We start from the raw sequence: 23,138 nt of genomic DNA on the forward strand, positions 1-23,138 counted from the left end.
AAGGAAAAAGGAAGGCAAAGACAAGATCGAATCTTGGATCAAATTAAAGAAGCACCTGATGAGACGATTCCTACCAAGGGATTATGAACAAGATAATTACTTAAAGCTCCAATCTTTAGAGCAAGGAAGCATGTCCGTGACTGATTATATCAAAGAATTCGAGAAGATGTCAATTGTATGCGATCTTGAGGAGAAAGAAGAGCTAAGGGTGGCGAGATTCATCAAGGGCCTAACACCCGCAATTGCAACGAAGGTAGAAATCCAGAATTACGATGGATTTAGCGATGTTTGCAGATTGGCGTTAAAATTTGAAAAGCATGACAAGGCACGTAAACCTCATGCTTATTCCAAGGGACAAAGTTCGGGAACTAACTCGTATTCCAGGCCAGCTCCTAGCAAGGCTAAAGAAACCCCGAAAGAAGAACCCAAGGACAAAGGAAAGGGTGTTGCCGAGCCAAAAGGGAGTTCTTTGAGGCGTTGTTTCAAGTGTCAAGGCTATGGTCATATAGAAAACGAATGTCCTCAGAAACGAGCCCTAACAGCTCAAGAATTGTATGATATGATTCCTGTATTTGTCACGCCAGAGGAGGAAACAGTTCAAGAGAATGTTGAAACTGATGGTGAAGGAATAATCTATGATTTGGATCCGTTGAGTGAAGAGGAATGTTTAGTGCTGCGTAATTTACATATGGAGACGGGTTCAGCTGAGAATGAGCAACGAGAACAAATCTTCCACACTCGGTGCAAGGTAAACCGTAAAATTTGCAATCTTATTATTGATAGTGGATCATGTGCTAATGTAGTAGCAAGGGACCTTGTTGATGAACTAAAATTGCAAACTAAAGACCGAGTTAAACCATATAAATTACATTGGCTGAATGGGGAGAACGGGATTCAAGTTAAGAAACAGGCCTTAGTTTCGTTGAGTTTAGGACCCTATACTGATGAGGTGTGGTGCGATATAATTCCTATGAATGCATGCCACATTCTGTTGGGTAGGCCTTGGCAATTCGATAGAAAGGTTGAACATGACGGGAGATCCAATGTGTATAGCGTGATGAAGGGTAATGTGAGATATAATCTGAAACCTATGTCACCTAATAAGATTAAAGAGTCTAAAACAAAGAAGGGGAGTATGTTTATGGAGGCTCGGGAGGTTGAGGAGGCTTTAGCTCGTGGAGAACGAACTTATGTGCTGCTGGTTCGTGAATTGGGGTCCGTTCGTGTGTGTGATGACCGTGGGGTACAGGGGCTGTTAGAAGAGTTCCGGGATGCGTTTCCGGATGAATTGTCGAATGGGTTGCCTCCCTTACGTGGTATTGAACACCAAATAGATCTGATTCCAGGGGCGGCATTGCCAAATAAGCCGGCCTATCGTTGTAATCCAGAGGAGGCAAAGGAGTTACAGAGACAAGTCCAAGAATTGATAGATAGGGGATATGTTCAAGAGAGCTTAAGTCCGTGTGCGGTGCCTGCGTTATTAGTACCAAAAAAGGAAGGGACTTGGCGAATGTGCATTGATAGTAGAGCGGTAAATAACATTACAATCAAATATCGCTTTCCTATGCCAAGACTTGATGATATACTTGACGAACTTTCTGGTTCAAGTGTCTTTTCTAAACTGGATTTGAGGAGTGGTTACCATCAAATGAGAATTCGAGAAGGGGATGAATGGAAGACCGCGTTTAAAACGAAGCAGGGGTTATATGAATGGCTTGTGATGCCGTTTGGACTGTGCAATGCTCCTAGTTCGTTTATGAGGTTGATGAATGAAGTGTTAAGGCCGTTCCTTAACAAATTTGTGGTGGTCTATCTTGACGACATCTTAATTTATAGCAAAGATGAAGAGTCGCACAAACAACATTTGCGAGCTGTGTTTGAAGTTTTGCGAGATCAGAAGCTCTATGGTAAGTTAGAAAAATGTACTTTCATGGTCTCAAGTGTTGTCTTTCTTGCTAATATTGTGGGTAAAGACGGAGTAAGTATGGACCCATCCAAGGTCGATGCTATTCAAGCCTGGCCAGTTCCGAAATCAACTACAGAGGTGCGAAGCTTTCATGGTTTAGCATCATTTTATAGACAATTCATCCAGGGTTTTAGCTCGATTATGGCTCCAATTACAGAGTTAACCAAGAAGGGAGAGTTCGTGTGGACTAGCAGCGCCCAAAGGGCGTTTGAGGAAGTGAAACGCAAGCTATGTTCCAGACCTGTTTTAGCACTACCTGATTTTAATAAATTGTTTGAAGTCGAGTGTGATGCAAGTGGTGTTGGGATTGGTGCCGTGTTAATACAAGAAAAGAGGCCTATTGCATATTTCAGCGAGAAATTAAACGGTGCAAGGTTGAACTATTCAACCTACGACAAGGAGTTTTATGCAATCGTGAGAGCATTGGACCATTGGAGTCATTATCTGCGTCCGAAGCCGTTTATTTTACATTCTGATCACGAGGCTCTTAAACACATCCATGGGCAGCAAAAGTTAAATCAAAGACATGCTAAATGGGTAGAATTCTTGCAATCATTCACGTTTTCTTCAAAGTACAAGACGGGAAGTTCGAATATCGTGGCTGATGCATTATCACGAAGGCATTCATTGTTGATTGAGTTGGATGCAAGGATTCTTGGTTTCGAACATATCAAGGGACTGTACAAATCTGATCCAGAATTCTCAAAGGAAATTATTGATCCAACAGGTTTGTATACTGTTCAAGATGGCTATCTCTTCAAAGGTAATCGGCTATGCATTCCAAATGGGTCGATTAGGGAGTTGTTGGTACGAGAAGCTCATGGCGGGGCTATTGCTGGACACTTTGGAGTTAATAAGACGAGTGACATCCTAAGTGAACACTTCTACTGGCCGAGAATGAATAAGGACGTGCAAGAAATCGTGGCAAAGTGCGTGGTATGTCAAAAGGCTAAAAGCACGTTCAACAAAGGTTTGTATACACCCCCCCCGCACTGTGCAACCGTGGAACGAGGTAAGCATGGATTTTATCCTTGGTTTGCCGAGAACTCAGAGGGGTAAGGACTCAATTATGGTGGTAGTTGATCGATTCTCGAAGATGGCGCATTTTATTCCGTGTCACAAGACTGATGATGCAACTAAAGTGGCTGATTTGTACTATAGAGAGATCGTTCGATTACATGGAATACCTCTTACTATTGTTTCAGATTGAGATGTGAAGTTTCTTAGTTACTTCTGGAAAACGTTATGGCGTTTGATGGGAACTAAGCTTCTTTTCAGTACATCACACCATCCACAAACAGATGGTCAGACCGAGGTAACCAACCGTACTCTAGGGAGTCTATTGTGAGGATTGGTTAGTAAAAGCACAAAGGATTGGGATATCAAATTGGCGCATGCTGAATTCGCTTATAATCGTACACCATCAATGACGACAGGACGAGCTCCATTCGAGATTGTCTATGGCGTGAATCCATACATGCTAATCGATTTAGTGCCCATTCCAAAGAAAGATGTGTTAAGTTTTGAACCCAAAGAAAGGCAAGCAGCATTTCTCCGAGTATGTGAACAAGTTCGAGCTCAAATTGAGAAGGCAAATGCTAAATACAAAGAGAAGGCTAATAAACATCGTAAGCAGCCTGTTTTCAAGGAAGGTGATCTTGTGTGGTTACATTTAAGGAAGGAACGATTTCCGTCCAAAAGGAAGAACAAGTTGATGCCACGAGCAGATGGTCCATTCAAGATCCTCGAATGTTATGGTTCTAATGCATACAAGCTGGAGTTGCCGAGTGAATATGGTGGGGTGAGCGCGACATTCAATGTAGGCGACCTGTCACCGTATCTAGAAGACGAGGATTTGAGGGCAAATTCTCAAAAAGAAGGAGAGAATGATGCAGGAGCATGTTCGGAACAAGCAAATGAGATCCTTATTAGTCGAAATGTGACTCAACTAGTAAAAGGATTTGAGCTTGGATCGAGTAATGTGTTGATGCTAAAATGGGAAGGTGTTGGAGCTGCATAAACACGGCTCTGGGGCTGCATATCACGGCTCCTAGGATGATTAGGATACACGGTTTCCTAAATCGTGTAGGAATAATAAATTAGTTTAATTACTATCTCTAATAAAGTTAGGAAAGCTAGATTTTCCTAATCCTAGTTTGATTAGAATACCTTAAAATTTGATTGTATTCTAATATTAGTATTTTAATAACTTTCCTAGTTAGTTTAGGAAAAGGGAATAACTTTCCTAGTTAGTTTAGGGAAAGGAAAGATAGCTTGATTTGCAAGCTAGGGTTTGGGTCGAATTATGACCTCGTTTAGGAGTATATTAGGGCCGTGTGTAATCAGAAACACACATCGAATTTCCAGCAATAAAATTGTTTACGTTTGTGAGCATTATTCTGATTAGGTTTGCGAGCTTAATCTTTAGGTCTTCCTTGCGAGGTTGATTGCGTGAATCTGCGTTTGATACCTTGCGAGGTTAGGACTAGGAATTCACCATACTATCCGGTTACTTCCATAATCACGAAATAATCAGTCCAAACAAATCAATTTCCGCTGCAAATTTACTAGTTACAACGACATACACATTCACAGATTTAGCAAACTCAAACGAACAGTTCCACGATCTGTTCATTCTCGTTTGTCCGTATAGTTTTACATCAGTAACCTTAATAGAAAAAACTGTAATTTTAATAGAGAAAAGTGTAACTTTAATCCAGAAAAATGTAACTATAATAGAGAAAAAATGTAACTTTAAAAAATGTAACTCTAATAAAGAAAAGTGTAACTCTAATTGAGAAAAATGTAACTCTAATAGAGAAAAACTGTAACTCGTCAACAAAAATTAACACATAGATCTCAAAAATTTAGAATATAATTTGTTGACAAAAATTCATAAGTAAATCTGAAAAAATTTAAAATAAAATAAAATCACAAGTAGATTTAAAAATATAATTTGTTAATAAAAACCGTCTCACAAAACACCAACCACCAGACAACAATACCACATCACCACCACGAACATCGTCACCATCCACACGACTTAAATATAAAAGAAAGACGATAAAAAAATCGAGATCTAAAAATTACCAACAACAATAAATTAAAAAACGAAACTGAAAAAAAAAAAACGAAACTGAAATAAAAAAACTGAAATAAGTAGATCTGAATTTTTTATAAAAAAAAAAATAAAAAAAAACAAAACTAAAAAAAACCGAATTGTAAAATTGAAACAACCAACAACAACAACAAATACCTAATTAGAAAAAGAAAAATAAATAGGAAACTGGTCGGGTTTTAACTCACTCGGAGCTTTACTTTTCGGTTACTTGTCGTTAGGAGCACCTAGACCAAAACAATATTTATACTTCACAAACAACTCTACTATTAGTAAAGAGGCAAGTAAAGGTCGGATCCCAAGGGACGGGTATTGATGTAGGATTTTCGATTGCAAGTAGCGATGTCTAGGGGTGTCACGATTTGGGGTTGAGATGAGAAGGTCACTAAACTAAACAGCAATAAAAGTAAACAAGCAAGATGATTAAAAAGGGATGTAAACAATTGATTAAAAGAACTAGGGTGTCATGGGGTCATAGGGGATTCATGGAAATTGATCATACAAACATATTCTCAAATTATAAGCAAGCAATTATTGTTGTGATGGATTGAGTTGGTTTATATCTTACAATCCTAGGAAGGTTTTGGTCCCGGAGCCGAATCGATTAGATTGTACAACACCTACAAGTCGACTTAATCCTCCCTACTCAACTATATGCATGGTCTAAGGAGACTCGAGTTGGTCTATGTCTTACAAGTCTCATTGGAAAGGTAGGTGATGGGTAAACAATGCAAGGATTCATAGGCTCGTATTTCATCAAACATAACATGTGCATAAGTTGAGATTACAACAAGCAAGCAAATAAACTATGAAAACATATTAAATTAAGCATGAATCATTCCCCATGTTGGTTTCCCCTAATTACCCATTTACCCTAGTTAAGGAAACTACTCACTCATTATCATGTTTGACATGTTAACAAGGTTGTCAATCACATTAACAAAGCAAAAAACATGATGAATAAATGAAGATGATTAACAATAATTAAAAAAGGGATTAAGAGGATTATACCTACTAATGATTCCAAAATAAAGCAAAGAATAATAGAAGTACTTGATGATTGATTGGAAGTTGTCAATCTCCCAATAATAACCCAAATAATCTTCAATTACCCAAAATAAAAGATGAACAAAAGAGAAATTAAGGAAATGAGATTTGTATTAAGATTTGATTAGAAGTTGATTACAAGATTAAGAAGAGATTAGAATTATATAAACTACACTAAAGATTGATAAGAAGAACATGATTCATCTAATTAGACTAATGGGATATTTATAGTGGGGATTAGGTACAAAAATTAGGGTTTACTAAGGGCTTAAATGACGATTAAGTCCTTGAGGAATCACTCCTCTCAGAAAAGATGCGAGTCTCCTTTTTGCCGGTCTTTCATAAATATGCGCATCTTTCATGGAGGGAAGAAAAGGACGTATGGGACTGTAAGGGAATCCGAGCATCCAAGGTGTCAGGACGGGCGGATTTCCTGGTGGATGGACGAGCGGATTGTGGGTGGCTGAACGGGCGTCCCTTCTGCAAAGACGCTCGGATTCCTCACGTCTTGGACGGGCGTCTTCTTTGTTGGACGGGCGGATTGTGTCACAGCTTCCTTTTCTTCTTTTCTTCTTCCAATAATCCTCCGGGATTTAGTCAGGGATGCGAGGATTTCTTCATCATTGCCCATCTACTATAGTATGTACAAAGGCCTTCTAGTCTTGTCTTCTCTTTGATGCTTGGTCATTAGATTCGATCAATTTAGCTCCATTTTGCCATGACAATGCAAGGTTTGCACTCCTCTCCTACCAAGGGAACAAAACCTCAAATAATATGCAAAACAAAGGACTAAAGATAGTAAATGACCCAAATATGCACTAAAAAGTATAGGAACGAGGCTAATTCGGGGACTAAATGTGCTCAAATAATGGTCACATCAAATATCCCCAAACCGAACCTTTGCTCGTCCCGAGTAAAAAGGTGACAAAAACTAGGACCGTTATTTAATCTAACCTAATAGCATAGCCGATATGAGACAATTAGCGGGTCTCACTCCGCCCCTTCAACTCACAACAAGACAACCATGAGGTAGGATGCCTTCTTGCTAGGCAAGGTGGGTCTTGCCAAAATGGCGACACATCCAATCATTAAAGCACACAAAATCAAGTAATGGATGCATCTACAAAAGAATAGCCACTTTCCTCATCTAAGTGGCGGAAATTATCTACAAGGGAAGCAATTCAAGGGTACACACTCCTTCATAGATGCAATTTCTTCAAACTACTAAGCCTAGAAGGATACCAATAAATCACCTCCAAGTTGTGTCAAGCTAGGGTACCTTTGTCCTCAATCGTTAAATGCTTTTGTCAAGAGTAGACTCCCTATGGTGTTAGAAATACTAGAGGATCGCGGAATTCTCCTTCTTGCCTAGACTAGAAGAAGAGTCGTCCCCTCTCTACCATGCACAAAAATGGATACGATGGAAAGGGATCGATAGTATTTGAGTTTCATTTGGGAGTTTGCTTTGTTGTTGTTTTTCTCCCAATTTCTTGTGGCATATAACATTTGAGAACACTTTCTTTTGCCATTTCTTTTGATTTTTGGCATTTCAATACTTAACAATTTTTGAACTTTTTGCATTTTTCTTTTGAACATTTTCAAAGTCACCCCAATTTGTAACAAGGGTGCCTTATATTTGAAGCATAGGAGTTCTATTTTTGCTCCTCTTTTCTTTTGATGCAATTGCAAACTTTTTCTTTTCTTTTCATTTCTTGAACTCAAATTTTTGAACAATTTTTGTGCCCATTCCCTTTTATGACAAAATGTATGGTAGAACATGGATGAATGATGGTTGCATGGTTTCAAGGGTCACCTTGGAATAAACGGTAGCCAAGGAGTTATCACACCACAAGGTACTCTTGACTAGGCCTTAATCCATGGGTCAAAGGATACTAGCATATGTACACATCCTAGGGTGTTTTACAAGTATTCTAACAAGCAAAGTCTTAAGAAGAAATAGCATCTACTAGGGCATATATACACTTGTCAAGCTTCCCAAGTAGACGGTTTCACAAGTTCAAAAACTTAGGTTAAAAATTTCGAAATTTATCCGGAAAAACAATGTTGCGGTTTATCGGTTTTAACAAAATAATCATAAAAACATGAGAAAAATTATATTCATCAATTTTTCAATTTTAGATCTGAAAAAGATAATAAAATGCAACATATGATGTTTTCCTTAGTCATAGAGTATGTTTTATTAATATTTCACTAATTAAGTCACTATTTATGCTATTTTTCTTCAAAAACTCATAAATCATGCATAAAGACTTCAATATAGCCTATTATTTTACAAACATCTTGTAAAATTGCATGTGACAACATACTAAATTTCTATGACCAGATTCGAAATATATCTCTTATTAACCTATTTTTCATCTAAATCCGATTTTAATAATGAAAAATCCATTTTTCGAGCATAAGAGGTCCAAAAATTATGAAAGTTTACAGGTCATCTCAAAATAATATATGTGACAACATATCCAAAAATCACTGGAAAATTCGAAGTTTAGCTAATTTTAGTCCGAAAATGACATTTTATTCATAAAATCATATTTTAATGCCATTATTATATAATTTGAACAATAAAAATCCACAAATTAACCAAAATATCCTAAAAACATTTTAGGACCAGAAATTTTAACATGCATAATGATTTTCGTGATATATCATAATAACACAAATTAAATAAGTTTTATATGTTAATCGTATAACTCGGAAAAACTTTTAACCGATTTGCATGCAAACAACCAAGGCTCTCTGATACCGATTGAAGGAAAAGTAGATCTATATTGTAACACCCCGCGCTTTCCTAATATTTTTGAATAAACTTTTAAGTAATTTTTATTAAATAATTATTATTTAAAGCTTATTTTCATAAAATATTGTCTTAGCCATGTAACGGTAATGATAGTGTAGATTTTAATAATATTATCCTCCGACTCGAGTTATAGTAGACTTGGGACGAAAATTCTAGTAGATACCGACTCATTTTGAGTTATTGGGCTTAACTTGACTCATGGGCCTTTTTCCCCCTCTTTTCTCTACACAAAACCTCAACTAAACCCTCACAACTTCATCTCCCTCACTTCTAATTTCTGAAATTTCCCAACAACCACATCACCATTGTTGAACCTTCCCTTACTAACCCTAAAATCACCATATCTCACTCAATTCTTCACCAATCTCGTTCCTTTTCGCGCCATTCTCTTCCTTTTCTCATTTCCCTTCTTTCTAAGTAAGAAAGTTGCCATCTTTTCCTCTATTTCGAAATTCTCATCTTACAAGGATGTGGATTCTTGACTTAATACCTTTATTTTTGTGTTTAGGGGAGAACTTGGACAACCCGGAGGAGGATAGCTACATCATTGACGAGTCTTTAGAAGATTGAAGTGCAAAAAGGTAACGGTGATGGGTTACTCGACTTTTATGTTAAAATTGTGTGAATTATGTAGTATTAGACTCATATGAATGTTAAATTTGGTGTCTTTCATGCTTTGTGGTAATTTGGTGTTGAGTATATTACTTGTATGATGATTCTCATATGTTTAAGGAGTAAATTCATGTCTTGTTGTAATATGGTAAAACATGAGATTGTCTTAAAGGAATTCTCTCATAATTACGTGATTAAACCTCATTTTTAATGATTAATAAACAACCTCATATGTTAATTACATCTTGAAAGTGGTAATTTTCTGAGTATTCATCATGTTAAAGAAGTATGAAATGATTAAATGAAAGATGGTTGAATTTGGAAGACTTTAGATGGATGTTTGATGAGTTTTCGTATACAGTGATCCCCTGCCGGTGGGCCGGCAGCCGGCCTACCCAACCGGCAGCGCGTCATGGCATTTTTGAATTATAAAAATGAGGAATTAAGCCTTTGTAATCCCCTGCCGGTGGGCCGGCAGCCGGCCTACCCAACCGGCAGCGAGTACATGAAATTTTGGTGCCTTTTTATAATAGGGTGTATCCCCTGCCGGTGGGCCGGCAGCCGGTCAACCGGCAGAGAATACACAATGTGAAAAGTTGAGCTTAATTGACTGTAGTAGGTATTCCCTGCCGGTGGGCCGGCAGCCGGTCACCCGGCAGAGAATACACATTGAATGTTTTTGACTTTGTTTCCTTTAGCTTGTATCCCCTGCCGGTGGGCCGGCAGCCGGCCACCCGGCAGAGAATACACCCTCACCTAATTTAACATTGTTCACCATAGCATGAATCCTCTGCCGGTGGGCCGGCAGCCGGTGCCCACACCGGCAGAGAGTACCTGATGTTTCTCATACCTTTATACTTATGCATGCTTCACATGAATTGTTTACGTTATGTTTGTGCAATCTTTTCCACTCGTATTAGTGACCCGAGTGTGAAGTTTTACATTGTGAGATTACTTGACATTCCTTATTTATTTGCCCTCGGACATTGGGTCACGGTTAGGTGCCATTGTTCCCGAGTTGGGCTATTTTTCCTTCCGCCTCTTCGGACCGGGGGTCACGGTTAGGTGACAAGGTTCCGATTTGAGGTTACTCGACTTTCGGGCACGGTTAGGTGTACCATATTTCGAGTCTTGGATACGATTTGGTATCGTTTGTCGAATCGGGTGTCGTCCATCCCGAGAGTCTGGCCAGGTTTAGACTAGGACCGTATTATGATCGTCGTCCTACCAAGAGGTTGAAGTCTAGAGGGTTGTCTTGTTTGAGTCTATACTTTGTAATTTGTCTTACATTTGAGTCGAGTCCATTGGTGACCGTTTGACCTAATTATTCTTCTCTCATTTATGCATAACTACTCTTATTGCATTTTGTATACTAATCATGATTTCCTTGTTACCGTAAGTATTTATTCTTATACTTGTTTGTTTAATTACATTCCTAATTACTTGTATTTTGACATATTGTGGCTGGGAGAACCCTGAGTTACTCCCCACTGACTGTGGCTTTCATATTTATTATGAATGACAGGTTGGTGATGAAGCTTAAGTGGGGAAGACCGTTTGAGCTAGCGAGTTCTTACCTTTGACCTTATTTAGCTATCACTTTAATAGACTCACCTACTTTTAGACTCATGTTCATTCGTGGGATATCTTTTCCCCAATAAATAGACTTGTGTTGTAAACTTAAACTTAACTATCTAAACTTATTTATCGTGTTGGTGATACCTCGCGCTGGACTTCATTAGAAGTCTTAAAAGTTTTAAAAATCTCGTGTTTCCGCCACAATTTACTAGTTATATTTAGTTACCTCAACGAGGGGTGTCACAGTTGGTATCAGAGCATATATTGCTCCCGACGCACACACGTGTACCCCAACTTAAAATTCTTACTTGACCTTGAATAATGAATGAGAGATGGGTAGAATTATGGACCTAAGTTGGTAGCCTTTTTGTGTATGTTTTGTGATAGGTTCTAACTTGTTTGCTCTTGTGCAAAAGATGGTATGACCAACCAATGTGGAGAATGCTATCATGCAAGCCCTCACCCAAGTGCTTGCTAATCAACAAAATGCTCAACCCGCTCCCCCTGCACCCGAAGCTAACCGTCAAGGAAGCTATGCTTGGATTGTAAGTCAACTAGCAAGGAACAAGGCTAGGACCTATGGTGGTGAAGTGGATCCCGTTGCTCTCTCGGAGTGGTTTCGTGATATGGAGAAGAACTTCTCTCTCTTTGATGCCCGAGAGGAGGACAAGGTGAGATTAGCCTCTCACTTTCTTGTGAAGGAAGCCGATAGGTGGTGGACTTTGACCGGTCCTACCGCTACTCAAGACCCCAACTTTGATTGGAACCGCTTCAAGTCACTTGTGGAGACTCGCTTCTACCCTAAGGAGCTCAAACAAAAAAGATTGAAGGAGTTCATGGACTTCAAGCAAGGGAAGCTATCAATTCAAGCCTACACCGACAAGTTTAATGAACTTGCTCATTATGCCTCCAAGTTCGTGAAAGATGAAGAGGATCGTGTCTACTTCTACAAGAACAAGTTGAATCCTAAAGTGGAAAGCATGGTGAGAAGAAACTCAACTACCTTTGTGGAAGTCTATGATGATGCCATTTGGGCCGAAAGCTCTTTGAAGGCCATTGAAGAAGAAGCCAAGCCCCACTCCTCTTCTCATTCTTACCGTTCTAACTTTCATGGCAAGAGACCATTTGTGCCTTCTACTCCAAACTATGCCAACAAGAGGAGGTTTGTGCCAAGGATACAAGACCATGGAGGACAAGGACCAAGAGTTCAAGAACCTAGAGGACAAGCTCCCACGTCAACTAATGAACTTGAGAAGGACCGTAAGTGCTACCATTGTAGGCAAGCTGCACACCCCGGAATTGGATGCTATGGCAAGCCCTTGACTTGCTTCCATTGTAAGAAGCCCGGACATCGTGTTGCCGATTGCCCCGAGAAGAAGAATGCTCCTACTTCAAATGCTAGGCCAAGAGGAACTATCTTTGTCATGAGTCGAGCCGAAGCCGCCGCTCATCCCGATATCATTACGGGTATGTTCTCAATTTTTGATCAACCTTGCCTCATTTTATTTGATACCGGCGCATCTCTATCTTTTATATCTTCCAAGTTTTCGGAAAAACTAGCTCTTGAGCCCATTCCTAGTGAGGAAACTTCTATATCCTTACCTTCCGGAGAAATATTCTCTTGCTCCCTCATTTTCTCCGACATTCCTATTTCTATTTCGGGAACCTTATTCCCCGCTAACCTACTTCGTTTTCCCCTTGAGGAATTCGATGTGATTTTGGGTATGGATTGGTTGTCAAAGTATGATGCAAGATTCGAGTGTAGAGACCAAAAGATTTGCCTCAAGAGTCCGCTAGGCACCCGCGTATCCTATAAAGGAGCTCGTTCCCAAGAAGGTGTGAAATTGATTTCCGCTTTGAAGTTGATAAGCATGAGGAGGAAAGGTTACCAAATCTTTCTTTGTGTGGTGACTTCTACCTCCCCTCCCTTACCAAAGATCGAAGAAGTGCCCGTGATTTGTGAGTTCGCCGATGTCTTTCCCGAAGAGTTGCCCGGAATTCCTCCCGAGCGTGATGTTGAGTTCTCTATCGACCTTGTACCCGGAACCGGTCCGATTGCTAAAGCCTCGTACCGTATGGCGCCAACCGAGTTGAAGGAGTTGAGGAAGCAACTTGATGAGATGATTGAGAAAGGATTCATTAGACCTAGTGCCTCACCTTGGGGTGCTCCCGTTCTCTTTGTGAAGAAGAAAGATGGATCCATGAGACTTTGCATTGACTACCGCGAGCTTAACCGTGTTACCATCAAGAACAAGTATCCTCTACCAAGAATTGAAGATTTGTTTGATCAACTCAAGGGTGCTTCTACCTTCTCCAAGATTGATTTGAGATCCGGTTATCATCAAATTCCCGTTCATGAGTACGACATCCCTAAGACCGCCTTTAGCACAAGGTATGGACACTTTGAGTTTAAGGTGATGCCCTTTGGTTTAACCAATGCCCCTTCTATCTTCATGGACCAAATGAACCGGACCTTTAGTGAGTTCTTAGACAAGTGTGTTGTGGTCTTCATTGACGATATCCTCATCTTTTCCAAGTCCGAAGAAGAGCATGCCGATCACCTTCGTATCATTTTGGAGATCCTTCGTCGTCAAAAGTGGTTTGCCAAATTCTCCAAATGTGAATTTTGGTTGTCTAAGGTGTCCTTTCTAGGCCATGTTATATCTAAGGATGGTGTCATGGTAGACCCTTCGAAGATTGAAGCCGTAATTGAGTGGAAGAGTCCAACCGATGTTGGTGAGATCCGTAGTTTCTTGGGTTTGGCGGGTTATTACCGTCGCTTTGTGAAAGATTTTTCCAAGCTTGCTAGACCGATGACTCAACTTTTGAAGAAAGAGACCAAGTTTGTGTGGACCGAAGCTTGTGAAAGTGCATTCCAAGAGTTGAAGAAGAGGTTGACTACCGCTCCCGTGTTGACCTTGCCCGAGGATGGAGTTGACTTTGATATGTTTTGTGATGCTTCTAAGATGGGTTTAGGTTGTGTTCTTATGCAAAATAGAAGAGTTGTTGCCTATGCTTCGCGACAATTGAGAGTTCATGAGGTGAACTATCCCACTCATGATTTGGAATTAGCCGCTATTGTTCATGCCTTGAAGATGTGGAGACACTACCTCATTGGAGTCCATTGCCGCATCTACACCGATCATAAGAGTTTGAGATATATCTTCACCCAAAAGGATTTGAATATGAGACAACGACGATGGTTGGAATTGGTGAATGATTATGACGTAGAGATATTGTATCATGAAGGAAAGGCAAATGTGGTTGCCGACGCCCTTAGTAGGAAGTCTACTCATTCCTTGAGTGCCATTTGTGTGCTCCCCGATGACCTTTGTGCCGAGTTTCGTAAGTTGAGTTTGCAACTTGTAGAGAGTGGTTTTGATTATCTTGGTGCTATGATTGCCGAGCCCGTCCTTCACCGTGAGATTCTAGATAGCCTTGTGGACGATGCTACCTTTAAAAGTTTTCAAGCCAAGCTTCTTGAAGGGAAAGCTAAGGATTGTGAGATTGATGCTAGAGGTTACCTTCGTTACCGAGGACGCATGTACGTGCCCAATACCGTCGATTTGAGGAAGAGAGTTCTAGATGAAGCCCATCTATCCCCTTATTCGATTCACCCCGGAGGAGACAAGATGTATAAAGATTTGAAGCTTCAGTTTTGGTGGCCTAACATGAAGAATGATATTGTGTCATATGTTGGAAGGTGTCTTACTTGTCAACAAGTGAAGATTGAGCATAAGAGACCCGGTGGTTTGCTACAACCTTTGGATGTTCCTTTATGGAAGTGGGAGTCCATTTCCATGGATTTTGTGATGGCTTTGCCTAAGACCGTTGGTGGAAAGGATGCCGTATGGGTTGTTGTGGATAGGTTGACCAAGTGTGCTAGGTTCATCCCTATCAAAGAGACTTGGAGTTTAGACCGTCTTGCTAGTGCTTATGTTGAAGAGATCGTTCGTTACCATGGTGTTCCTAAGGAGATCGTGTCGGATCGTGACCCGCGTTTTTGTTCGAGATTTTGGAAAGCTTTGCAAGATGCTATGGGTAGTAAGTTATTGATGAGTACCGCTTTTCATGCCGCTACTGATGGACAATCCGAGAGGACGATTCAAACTCTAGAAGACTTGTTGCGTGCTTGTGCCCTTGATTTCCATTCTAGTTGGGAGAAGAGCTTACCTTTGGTGGAATTTTCTTACAACAATAGTTATCATGCTTCTATCAAGATGGCCCCTTATGAAGCCCTTTATGGAAGGAAATGCCGTAGTCCGATTTGTTGGGACCAAGCAAGTGATGTTCGTGACCTAGGACCCGACAAGTTAGCCGAGACGATTGATCAAGTGAAGCTCATCCGTGAAAGAATGAAAGTCGCCCAAGATCGACAGAAATCTTATGCCGATGTTCGCCGTCGACCCTTGGAGTTTGAAGTTGGAGATAAGGTGTTCTTGAAAGTGTCCCCGATGAAAGGAGTAAAGAGGTTCGGAGTTAAAGGGAAGTTGAGTCCGAAGTACATTGGACCTTATGAAGTGATAAAAAGGATTGGTGTCGTGGCTTATAGATTGGATTTGCCCCCGAGTTTGGGTAAAGTTCATGATGTTTTCCACGTGTCTCAACTTAGGAAATACATTAGCGACCCTAGTCATGTGTTGCAAAATGAAATTCCCGAGCTTGAGCCTAGTCTTTCTTTCGAGGAGAGACCGATTCGTATCTTGGATAAGAAGGAGAAGAAGCTAAGGAGCAAAGTGGTGCCCTTGGTGAAGGTGTTGTGGAAGTGTGGTGATGTAGAAGAAGAGACTTGGGAGCCGGAGGCTTCCATGCGTGTCAAGTACCCTAGTGTGTTTTCTTAAGGTAATACCTTTTCGTTTCAAGTTTCGAGGGCGAAACTTTTTAAAAGGTGGGATGATTGTAACACCCCGCGCTTTCCTAATATTTTTGAATAAACTTTTAAGTAATTTTTATTAAATAATTATTATTTAAAGCTTATTTTCATAAAATATTGTCTTAGCCATGTAACGGTAATGATAGTGTAGATTTTAATAATATTATCCTCTGACTCGAGTTATAGTAGACTTGGGACGAAAATTCTAGTAGATACCGACTCATTTTGAGTTATTGGGCTTAACTTGACTCATGGGCCTTTTTCCCCCTCTTTTCTCTACACAAAACCTCAACTAAACCCTCACAACTTCATCTCCCTCACTTCTAATTTCTGAAATTTCCCAACAACCACATCACCATTGTTGAACCTTCCCTTACTAACCCTAAAATCACCATATCTCACTCAATTCTTCACCAATCTCGTTCCTTTTCGCGCCATTCTCTTCCTTTTCTCATTTCCCTTCTTTCTAAGTAAGAAAGTTGCCATCTTTTCCTCTATTTCGAAATTCTCATCTTACAAGGATGTGGATTCTTGACTTAATACCTTTATTTTTGTGTTTAGGGGAGAACTTGGACAACCCGGAGGAGGATAGCTACATCATTGACGAGTCTTTAGAAGATTGAAGTGCAAAAAGGTAACGGTGATGGGTTACTCGACTTTTATGTTAAAATTGTGTGAATTATGTAGTATTAGACTCATATGAATGTTAAATTTGATGTCTTTCATGCTTTGTGGTGATTTGGTGTTGAGTATATTACTTGTATGATGATTCTCATATGTTTAAGTAGTAAATTCATGTCTTGTTGTAATATGGTAAAACATGAGATTGTCTTAAAGGAATTCTCTCATAATTACGTGATTAAACCTCATTTTTAATGATTAATGAACAACCTCATATGTTAATTACATCTTGAAAGTGGTAATTTTCTGAGTATTCATCATGTTAAAGAAGTATGAAATGATTAAATGAAAGATGGTTGAATTTGGAAGACTTTAGATGGATGTTTGATGAGTTTTCGTATACAGTGATCCCCTGCCGGTGGGCCGGCAGCCGACCTACCCAACCGGCAGTGCGTCATGGCATTTTTGAGTTATAAAAATGAGGAATTAAGCCTTTGTAATCCCGTGCCGGTGGGCCGGCAGCCGGCCTACCCAACCGGCAGCGAGTACATGAAATTTTGGTGCCTTTTTATAATAGGGTGTATCCCCTGCCGGTGGGCCGGCAGCCGGTCAACCGGCAGAGAATACACAATGTGAAAAGTTGAGCTTAATTGACTGTAGTAGGTATTCCCTGCCGGTGGGCCGGCAGCCGGTCACCCGGCAGAGAATACACATTGAATGTTTTTGACCTTGTTTCCTTTAGCTTGTATCCCCTGCGGTGGTGGGCGGCAACCGCCACCCCAGAGAATACACCCTCACCTAATTTGACATTGTTCACCATAGCATGAATCCTCTGCCGGTGGGCCGGCAGCCGGTGCCCACACCGGCAGAGAGTACCTGATGTTTCTCATACCTTTATACTTATGCATGCTTCACATGAATTGTTTACGTTATATTTGTGCAATCTTTTCCACTCGTATTAGTGACCCGAGTGTGACGTTTTACATTGTGAGACTACTTGACATTCCTTATTTATTTGCCCTCGGACATTGGGTCACGGTTAGGTGCCATTGTTCCCGAGTTGGGCTATTTTTCCTTCCGCCTCTTCGGACCGGGGGTCACGGTTAGGTGACAAGGTTCCGATTTGAGGTTACTCGACTTTCGGGCACGGTTAGGTGTACCATATTTCGAGTCTTGGATACGATTTGGTATCGTTTGTCGAATCGGGTGTCGTCCATCCCGAGAGTCTGGCCAGGTTTAGACTAGGACCGTATTATGATCGTCGTCCTACCAAGAGGTTGGAGTCTAGAGGGTTGTCTTGTTTGAGTCTATACTTTGTAATTTGTCTTACATTTGAGTCGAGTCCATTGGTGACCGTTTGACCTAATTATTCTTCTCTCATTTATGCATAACTACTCTTATTGCATTTTGTATACTAATCATGATTTCCTTGTTACCGTAAGTATTTATTCTTATACTTGTTTGTTTAATTACATTCCTAATTACTTGTATTTTGACATATTGTGGCTGGGAGAACCCTGAGTTACTCCCCACTGACTGTGGCTTTCATATTTATTATGAATGACAGGTTGGTGATGAAGCTTAAGTGGGGAAGACCGTGTGAGCTAGCGAGTTCTTACCTTGGACCTTATTTAGCTATCACTTTAATAGACTCACCTACTTTTAGACTCATGTTCATTCGTGGGATATCTTTTCCCCAATAAATAGACTTGTGTTGTAAACTTAAACTTAACTATCTAAACTTATTTATCGTGTTGGTGATACCTCGCGTTGTACTTCATTAGAAGTCTTAAAAGTTTTAAAAATCTCGTGTTTCCGCCACGATTTACTAGTTATATTTAGTTACCTCAACGAGGGGTGTCACATATATACTCAACATATTCATGTATGTTTTAAGTTAATTTAATCATAAAATTAATTAGTGATCTTATGCATGCAAACTATAAACAATATAAAGAATAAATCTTTATCTTACATTGGAATTTCGGTTTATTAGGGCACAAGAGAGATCTCCTTCTCTCTTGTTCTTGTGCGTTCCTCAATGGATGAACAAAGATCCAAGTATAGGATCTCTCCCAAAGTTTAATACCCAAAGCACACTCTTAATAAAATTAATATTATGAATACTAGTACAATATTAATTTAGCATAAAAATGACCCAAAATAAATTGGTTTTTGGTCTCCTAAAAACCTGTTTAAGAGAGGAGGAAAAGGAAGTTTTTATCTTTCTAAAATTCTTGATTTTTGATGAAATGAATGAATGAATGAACAACAACTTTTTTTTAGTGTATATTAGGTAAAATAAGAGGAAAAACCGAAGTTGTTTTTCCTCTCAAAAACCGGGTGGAAGAGGGGATTAGAGGGAGCCAATGCATGCTTGAGTTGTTTTTCACAATGAACACTAGGTTTGCATGGCTAGTCAATTAGGGTAATCATCATGCTTACCACTCACATAATAAACACAATATTATCCTAAATCCTCCCTTAATTTCGGTACATATGTAAAATGGAGTCCATTTTATTTTTGTCAATTTGTCAATATGTCACATGTCACATGTCACATGTCACATAAAATTGTTATGTATTTTTAACATATTAAAAATCAACGTATTAATAAAATACGTCATATACAAACATTGACCTAGTAATTCATAATTACTAGTACCAAAATATTTTACCAATTATAAATCACAATAACTTGTATTTATAATAATTCATTCAATTTAATTGTTTCCTTAAACAATAATTTCATCTGAGTAATGAAATAATTCGATTACTTAGACCGTATCTCATTTAATCAAATTTCAATGAGACACGTAAATATTACTTCCAAAATCGTCCGTCAATTTTAAATAATTTAATTGACTCGTAACGTTATACGATCAATTAATTGATCAATTAAGAGTGTTGCCCTTTAGGTATGACCTAGGGGATCAACTGATCACCACCGTGGCACGACAGTAATGTCAAACTCTAGTCAGCCAATCATTACCGATATGTGTGGACCAGTTGACAGTAAAATTATACTTCCCAATTGTATTCTTTATAATGAGACTTTAAACATGTGATCATCATGATCAACAGTTGTGATCGCATTATTGTCAGAGGACACATATTCCAACAGCAACCCCGTGAAGGACCTCAAGTGCCACTATGGCACCACCCAACGGATATGAGGACCACTCTCCTCCATCAATCTCGAAGTCCAATAGGCCACGGTGGATGGAAAACTATCGGAGTACAACTTCTTCCTCATAGTAAGGTGACGGAAGGAGTAAGAAGAAGAATCGGCCGGAGGCTCTACATACCTTAGCCTTTCCAATAGCTTCTCCGCAAGAGCCCTTCTTATCCAAAGCTTGGATGATCTCGCCAAGCACCAACCATGATGGATCCCTACCATGTTCCATTTGCTCAACTATATGCACAAGGGTCATACTACCATAACACTTTGGCGTCTCCTTCTTCAAGGCATTGACAAGGAGGTATGCATGCACTAGGCAAAAGGCAATAGCCCTTCTCCTAGCAACCTCCGAAACATTGACATCCAACCGGTTGGAGAAAATGTTGATAAGAGCCATCATATCCACACCATGGGGAGCAAGGAGGAAGTTCACTTGGTTCGTTGACAAGCCCAACATTGAACGAAACTTCTCTTTGTAACACAACTGAGTCGGAGGAAGCACCGGAGTACAACCCGGCTATCCACCAATAGCACCCACTTCTTCGGCAAGAGGACAAATTTCACCTTTCGGGATAATGAAAACATGATGTTTCGAATCCCAAAACCGAGAGCATGCTTCAAGGAACGAGGATTACACCTTAACTTGACGAAGCACCGACAATTGACTAACTCCCATTACAACGAGTTGATACTTCTCGGGAGGTGACAAATCCCGACACCAATGTCGCAACCTATTTTCGAAAGTATCCATGAAATATTCAGTGGAAGGAGAAGAAAGTTTTTCATAGAGATGTTTTTCGTGTTTAGGATGATGAAACAATAATGAAGCACAAACGTCCCTATTTATACGAAACAATCAACACTTTTTTTCCGAAAAAAGGGGAAGCTCCCTTCCATCGCCCATGGCCTCGCTCCTCTTTGGGCTGGTCCTCAGGATCCACACCTTGATTTGTCCCTATCAAGTTGTGTTTCTTCCTGACACCTAAATCCTCCCGCCACAGGGCTCGCACCTCTTCAGGCCTATCCATGAATTTTTGTATTTTCTCACACTCACATTTCCTTATTTTCGCGTTTTACGAAATCCAACACGGTTTCCATGGCGCAGCTTTAAACATACGGATTTTTTTCTCTCTTTTTTTAAGGAGGGAAGGGCTAGTCGCCCCGATCCCCGATGGATCGTTTCCATGTCAGTCGTAAATTCCGAAATTGTTTTCGCTTTTTTCCACAAAAATCGAGATTTGATAACACGACGTCAATTTTCTTAAAAATTTAAACTCTTGCAAATCCGAGTTTTGATCTCGCAAAAATCAAATCAAATACAGTCGCAAAAATCGCTTTTGAAATTCATCCGTGACGGTTTGAGTTTTAGTTTTTCGAGTTACAAATCAATATTGGCAAAATTCGATGCAATTTAATTCAAACACGAATTAATTTCTCGAAATTCAAATCAATTTCTTTTGAAAAATTCAAACGTGACGACCTGTCGCGAAATTTTAAGATTTTTACTTCGAATCATCGTGGTTATTTTGTTTTCACCAAATACTTTTGCGTGTTTATGTTTATGCGTACTTACTACATGTTGCTTGTTTTCTACACTAACAATGCAGGAACAAATGCAAAGCAAAAGGGGAATCAACAGCTGACCGTGCTTCTCCGAAACACAACACAAAAAAAAGCCAAACAAAATAAACCACAATCCAAAAACACATATATGCAAACCGCGTCACGCAAAATGTAAATATGTACAAACAGAAGTCCAAAACACGGACAAACAACTACAACTACTCAGCGCCTCCCGGTGGGCGAGTCTCGGTCTCAGGAGGAGTCACGGGCAAACCAGACACCACCTCCTGCTCAGGCCTCCTCTCCGTAGAACTCTCCAACGTCTCGTACTCCATCATGACGCGAAGCTCCTCCGCCGCAGCCAACTGAGCCCTAAGAGAGGCAATCTACGCATCTCGGCTCCGCAACCCGTCCTCACGACGCTTCAACTCCTAGTCCCGACTGATGATCCCCAGCCCATGTGACTCGATCATCGACCTCGCCGCATCCAACTCAGCACGGACCTGAGCAAGCTCCGCCGGATCCGCAATACACTATAAAACACAATATAGGTAATTGAGATCTAAACGTGAAAGGCAACACAAAAACACATAAAACAACCAACAAAAAGTACATGTGAGAGCCAAGACTCCCTCGCAGCCAGGTTACCAACAAGTGCCCTCCACCGGTTAGCCGTCCGCCACAAAGCCTGATGACTAGCGGTTGACACCTACAACCAGAAAAGCCCTTCAACACAATAAAAATGCAAGGCAAAATACAAACGAGGAGGAGTATTCAAGTCAGAAACGCACCCTCAGAACTGTCAACCTCCACTCCATGCCAGCGTCGGTCGCCTCAGAAGCCGCAGGCTCTAGCAGATGCAGCTGTAACTCCTCGCCACCCGGCCCCTGAAAGGTGGTCTGTGTCGGGAAAGCTGGGGGCTGGGTAATCTGTTGGAATATGTGTCCTTCGACAATAATGAGATCACAATTGTCGATCATATTGATCACATGTTTAAATCTCATTTTAAGAATACGTAAGGGATGATTCATTTTATAGTCAACTGATCAACATTAATCGGTAACGATTGGCTTGCTAGAGTTTGACGTTACTGTCGTGGGACGGTGGTGGTCAGTTGATCCCTTAAGGTCACACCTAAAGGATGATGCCCTTATCTGTAAAGTTGATTAATTGTATGACGATACAAGTTGATCAATTCCTTAAAATTGAACAATACATTTGTGAGAGAGAATGTTGATATCTTATTGTAATGGGATTAAATAAGATTTATTTTAGTAATTGAAATATTTTATTACTAAAATGGTTTATTGTTTGTGAAACAATAGAGATGATGATGAATGGTTAATTATAATTACAAGATGTTGTGAATTATAATTAAATTACCCATTTTATTTATGTGATCAAGTATCACTAGTCAATTTGTTAAATGTAATTTAATTAATTTATAAAAGGATATTTATGTGATAAATGTGCATTAAAATTAATTAATAACATGTAGCTTTCTACATGTGACATATTGTGTGACAAATGACAAATTGACAAAATAAAATGGTAGTCCATTTTATGGAGGGTGGACCGAATTGGAGGAGTATGTAGTGGATTGTGCTTATATTATTTTATGTGATAGAATTTAAATAATAAGCCTACACTACACTAGCCTTACTTGCCTAAGGTTTAGAGAAGAGCAAAAGCTAAAAAGTGAAAGACCATATATTGGTCTCCTCCTCCTAAAAACCGTGACCATCCTCCTATTTAGTG

The sequence above is a fragment of the Silene latifolia genome, chromosome 10 (genome assembly GCF_048544455.1).
Source record: "Silene latifolia isolate original U9 population chromosome 10, ASM4854445v1, whole genome shotgun sequence".
In the NCBI taxonomy this organism is placed as follows: domain Eukaryota; kingdom Viridiplantae; phylum Streptophyta; class Magnoliopsida; order Caryophyllales; family Caryophyllaceae; genus Silene; species Silene latifolia.